The sequence below is a fragment of the Lepisosteus oculatus genome, chromosome 3 (genome assembly GCF_040954835.1).
Source record: "Lepisosteus oculatus isolate fLepOcu1 chromosome 3, fLepOcu1.hap2, whole genome shotgun sequence".
Lineage (NCBI taxonomy): Eukaryota > Metazoa > Chordata > Actinopteri > Semionotiformes > Lepisosteidae > Lepisosteus > Lepisosteus oculatus.
This window is the reverse complement of record NC_090698.1, coordinates 4269130-4275129: the sequence shown is the minus strand read 5'-3', so window position 1 is coordinate 4275129 and position 6000 is coordinate 4269130. Positions and strand designations below refer to the sequence as shown.

The window sequence follows — 6000 nt, the reverse complement described above, 5'->3', positions numbered from 1 at the left end:
ATGGCATTTTCATGTTGAGGCCTATGTCAGCACAATAAATTGCTTGCTTCCACAGTCCCCAGTGTATGACTGTTGCAGTTTTAACCAGGCAGCTTGACTGTCGCAGCTAATTATGTTGTCTCCTAGTTTCAGTGCAGCTGTTGGGTAAATGCTGACAGCAAGAATTGTTTAGGTGTCTTGTGTGATTGCAGGTTTTTCCAGTATGGCTTTGAATGAAAGTGAATCATGTCCTTGATTCTTTTAACTGCCACCTCTGGTCTCTCTTGGAAATACCCCGATATTATACATTTCTGGCAATGCAAGACTGGATTTTAACAGCTGAGTTTTCAAGGCCCCTGAGCTCTGTAAAATAGCATCTAATTATTTAGGATTTAGCAGAATTATATCACTACTGCAAAGATGTCTTTAGTGCTGCAGCAAATACTTTATGTATTATTATGAATTCAGATTTAGAGCTGCTCAATAGCACAGTTGAAGAAACAATGTATCTGTCATTTAGGATGATTCTCACTGAGAATTATTAAGGTTACATAAAATGTTAAGCAATTCCAAACCCTGAAATGAAATATTTAGCCTCTGTGCAGCTGAGCGCATCTCTGGGAAAGCTAGCAAGATAAAGTCTGAACTACAAAACTGGGAAAAAAAAACAACATTTGATCCGCTTTGGGAATCTCGGGAGGCTGGAGATGAGAGGCCAAAGTGAGGGGGTTTTGGAGAGCAATCTTGCTACTCATCTTTCAGTGGGTGGTCTCTCCTGGGCAGGGGTTTTAACGCGCTTTGGCAACAGAAGTGTAGGGAAACTTATTGATCGAAAGGATTCAGGACCCAGTGCATGCTGTTCACTGCTTTGCAGATGAGCTGCTCTGGAGAAGATAGGATTTTGAGTTTTACTGAAATGTTTTTTGGTTGTTGGTGCTCATGCTCCCAACACTGGGGGAGAACTCAAATGAATTTTTGCTGTTTCGCAATTGTGCACTTCTTTTCGACATTGACAGCACTGCTTTGATTTCTTTGTGAACTGTACAGTGTAACTTTCGTTTTCTGTAATGTCTCTGTATTTTCTCTCCCATACTGTATGTGTTGTAATTACTACAAAGAAAATAATTCCTGTGCCTTTTTTTTCAGAAAACACTCATGAAGAATGTTTTACAAACCTGAAAGAAATAGGTAATCCATAATTTTAACTTAACTTTGATCTTTTTAAGCCTCTTGATAAATTCTGTTTTAAAATGATTCCAATTAGCTTCCCGTTCTGGGTTGCAGAACAGTTTTGCTTGCTATCATGAGAGATTTTGGACTGTGAAGGATGCCTGTGCTGCCCCTGAGCGAGATACAGTAAGTAACTCTCCTGTCTGATTCATCTTGTCCACTCAGATGTACTGTACATGTAGATGTACAGTATATTGTGTGGACCAGTGTTTTATACCTTGAGAATCATTTCTCTCAATCTGCTTTATTAAAAGAAGTGGGATATGACCTAGCCCGATCAGCCACTAGACATGAATGTAGAGTTTGCTTCTTTTGCATAAAACATCTGTGTCTTTCTGCATTAAGCCTTGATAGATTAATGTACAGTATTTGCATGGCTGACTCTAGCAGTCCCACTTACAGTACCTGACTTCCTTTGTAGCTAGGACTGGGAACAATACATGTATGTTTACATTGTCAGTAGGCTTTTCCTTGGTGTTACAGATAATAAAAAAGTATTAATTGAGTGCTAATTTAAACTGCCAAAGGCACATTATGCTCTGAAACATCTGAACAATAATAACAATAACAATGACAACAGAAACATCTGCAATAATAAAATGATACATATACTGTACCTCCAACAAACAAAATGCATTAGCTTTTTATGAATTACAAGAAAGCTCCAGACAGCCACAGTGTTTCAGTTTTGCAGAGTATGTTAGAGTTAATTGATTACCCCCAATCCCCCAGAAAACATTTAAAACACCCACCTATTGCTCTGTTTCTCATCTTGTTTATTGGTTAATGTGTTATCAACAAATAGTTCACAGTATTGTATCAATCAAAGCTCTGAGGCAATGTAATTTGCTGAAGCTGGGAATGCAAGTCGAATGCTGTTAGGTTATTGTGTTGGAGTGTAAGAGAAGACATGCAATGGGTAAATTCTCTTTTGTGATTTTTATTTTATCGTGTACAACAATATTGTTTCTGACCTATTTTTGTGTTCCTGTCACCAAGATAAAATAGCAGTTGCAAATGTTTTTTGTGAAATCATGCTATAGCTCAAAACAAAATCCCATTGAAGAAAATGGACAAGGCGTGCAAGCTCGGAAGCAATTGCAATTTAGAGCAAATCTGAAGCCCGATGTTTCTTCTGTTTATAATTAAATCAAATTTAATTAAAATAGTATTTTTTTTTTTATCCAGTTAAAAGCGGTACAGTAGGTTTCATTCAGAATAGATTTGGTGGAAAATGATTTTATGGAATTGCAATTGCTAAAAGCTTGAATTTACATATCACTGAAGTTGGATGTGTTTGCTGACATTAGCTGCATTTCATACACGACAGGAGTGTATGGAGAAATGCATTCAGCTCCAGTCTTCTTCTAGTTCATGGTTCAGACCCTGTAGATGCAGAATATCAATAGGAGGAACAATTATGTTGTTAAAGACAGCAATTACCGTGTGCACTATGTATACCTAATGAGGTTTGCAGTGAATCTTTTGTGAGCAGTGCAAGTCATTTGCTTTCAAAGGATAAGTTCCTCTGTCAGTAGCTTTTTATTTTTTCTTTCCTTGTTGGCTCAGCTGAGATAAGATCTGCTGCAGTAAATGTGGAAAATGTACAGTGATATTGTGAAGAACTGACTTAGAAACATTATGTATTTACAACGATATTGGAGACCTGGCTTAGATCGATTATTTTGGCACTTGGACCGGGGACCACTGTGCCACTCATTTGCTTGGGTGTTACACATTAGTCAGATGGCACGACTTGAAATGTCTGCTTTAACATGGTAATGGAAAACCTCTTATCTCACATTGAAGTGATGTATTGTCCGATGTGTACTCTAGTGCTCTTGTTTCACTGTGTTCTTTTCCACCACCAGTTTCTACCCATTAAATCAGAGAGCCCCAGTCCAGTTAGTCCAGGGATCTCAGAACCTGGTCCTGGAGAGGTCCACTTCAGCAGCATTTATAGATCGGCTTAAATCATTAATCTAAAGGCCTGGATCAATTTTACTGTGCTTAATTATACATAATATATGCTTTATATTATGTGTTGAATTGAGTATTTCAGACACCATTTGTTACAAAACTCAGAATATTCTTCAGCCCTTCAAGGCTGAAGTGTTATCCTTTATTGAAGCATTGCTTGATTAATGGAGCAATTGCTTAAACAAGTGTTCTTAAACTTTAAGTAACAGGACATTTGGGATGACCTACAGTATGAGATTGTGTGTCATGGGGATTGCCGGCACCAGGGTTGGAGACTCCTGCTTTGAATAATGTAACACTACATGAGAAAACTGTTTTTCTTCATGCAGTAGTAAGATCTTCATTTTGACAAGAATGTTGTGGCTCCATTGAGAAATAAAAACATAATATTATCCTTGAGATTTAACTTTAGAGTGAGTACTGTACCTGATTAACTGATTTTCAGTTCCCTACACGTATCCCATGATAGCTGATTTGGTCACTTCCTACCCTCGTGTTCATTTTTTAATTTAGAAAGAAAATTATTTACTTTTTCCCTGATTGTTTCTGATTTAATAAATGAGTACATCTTCAATACAGAGCTGAAACTTATAAATAACTCGAAATTCAGAATACCTGCAAGAGGTAGTAACAGTCCTAAAATGAACAAAAAAAAACAACTAGAAGAGCTTGCTCCCAAATGTGTTTAATTAATTAGCTGCTATGGAAACCAGGCTGTCCAAGGAGAACTTGAGTTCGAATAAAATATATCACAATAAAGGGAAAAACATCTCCTGTGGCAGTTTTTATCTCACCATCACCATGTCCTAGGCTTGATTTCTTCCAGCTCCAAAATTCTTGCAAATCATTTTTTAAAAGCAAGCTCGCAGTGTGCCCTTTGAATCATTACACCAATCCAGCTATCCAGCTATAGTGAGTTCCTGATCCCCGATTTACTTACTGTATATACAGTATTTCCTTACTTTCAGTGGTGTGCATTTTTAAGAAATGTGTTTTGTTCCTATTGGCTATTCTTCTGCAAGCTGCTGGCTTCAGCATTAATGAGGGAAAAAGGCATACAATGTATACCTTGATAGAAGCCCTCTGCCCAAGTTCACAGCTCTCATATCTTAATCCACTATACCTGGGACAGATTAAGTGGGTTTAAGTAAAACCTGTCTAAAGGATTACTCCAAGGGGGAGAGCAATCTGTAAAAGTGCTCTGATATCTCCCACCCCTAATGCCCCTGAACCAAAGAACAAGGAGCCATTGTCCTCCACATTAATAAACTCCTCACAGCTCTGCAGGTAGCAGGTTCCCTGGTTTAGCAATCTTGCAGTATACTTCTTGGATTAACCTTCTGTGGTGCCATGTGTAGGATATAGTAAATAGGCGCCGTCCTTCAGATGAGACGTAAAACCGAGGTCCTGACTCTCTGTGGTCATTGAAAATCTCAGGATGTATCTTGAAAAGAGTAGGGGTGTACAGTAACCCCAGCGTCCTGACCATAAAATTCCCATTGGCCCTTACCAATCATGGTCTCCTAATAATCCCCATCTCTGAACTGGCTTCATCACTCTGCTCTCCTCCCCACTGAGAGCTGGTGTGTGGGGAGTGTACTGGCAAACTATGGCTGCTGTCGCATCATCCAGGTGGGGCTGCACATTGGTGGTGTTGGAGGGGATCCCCATTACCTGTAAAGCGCTTTAAGTGGAGTGTCCAGAAAAGCGCTATATAAGTGTAAGCAATTATTATTATTGTTATAGTGTTAAAATGCACCAAGCAAGATACACGCTCAGCTAAAAAGAGGAGACGAGTCCCACAAGCCATACAACTGGTGCAGAGCAGGGATGGCGTGGTACAGAAACTGCGTGGTGCTCTAATCCCAAACAGAGGAACAGTTCGGCGGGTAATTGTTAACGAGCTCTTACCTCCTCATTGATTTGTCCTGAAAATGCCACGGCAAGCCTGCCATGCCCCCTCTGTAGTGACAGTTCTGTGCAGATCTACACAAAGATTTCAAAAGAATCGTGGAGAAAGAGCAAAAGGGCAATGGACATCAGATGTGAAGGCAGTTAGTGGCTGCTTTCTGAAATGTTGCCAGATTTTACGGCTACAATTAGAGAAATGCTGTCAGCTAAGCCACATAATCGTTTGAGAAATAGCAACACAGTAATAACTAATAAAACACATCTGATTGTGTTCCCCCCTTTCCCCCGCTCCATATGAACCGTGTTGCGAATTAATGGTCCGCGGTACTAATTAAGCTATTAAGACTCGTCTGCAGCAGCTAACGATTTGCTGTAATCCAGCATGCAATCTTACAGCATTTCAAAGCACAATATCAATAGGAAAATGAGGTTAAAAAGGAATGAGGCAGTCATTGTGTTATGGAGAACTAAGTGAGTTTTTTTTTAAATGAACTGCTGAAATTGTTTCAGAGGCAGTGGCAAGGCACAGGGTGATTAGGGCTGGAAATTGAAATTATTGCTTATTATTATTACTTTGACTGATTTCATTTCACTGATGCTTTTATTGAAAGCGACTGAAATTCGCACCCATTAAGACGGTTATACAGAGGGGTATTTCACTGGAGGAATGTGCCTTTTTCATGGGTACAACATCAGTGTCTCGAGACCCCTGCCACTGCTCTGACAATTACAGTACATAAATTTAACCTGATCTTATCTCTTTTTTCATATTCCAATAAATACTTATTAATTTAATATGCAGGGGACACATAAATGTACCTCTCAAAACTCATCTCTTTACTAGGGCTTATGTCTGATTGACATACATTCTATCTGTATGAACCTGCAATTTTTCTCTTT

The 6000-nt window shown here is 39.0% G+C and overlaps 1 long non-coding RNA gene across 1 annotated transcript in view; it reads left to right on the top strand.

The window, feature by feature from the left end:
* The first annotated feature begins 1162 nt into the window (after nucleotides 1–1162).
* The window catches only part of LOC107076642 (uncharacterized), a 39093-nt gene continuing 34255 nt past the window's right edge, over nucleotides 1163–6000 (top strand). Inside the window, exon 1 of the long non-coding RNA XR_001477822.2 lies at nucleotides 1163–1335. This is a non-coding gene — a long non-coding RNA (uncharacterized lncRNA). The remainder of the gene's footprint in view (nucleotides 1336–6000) is intronic.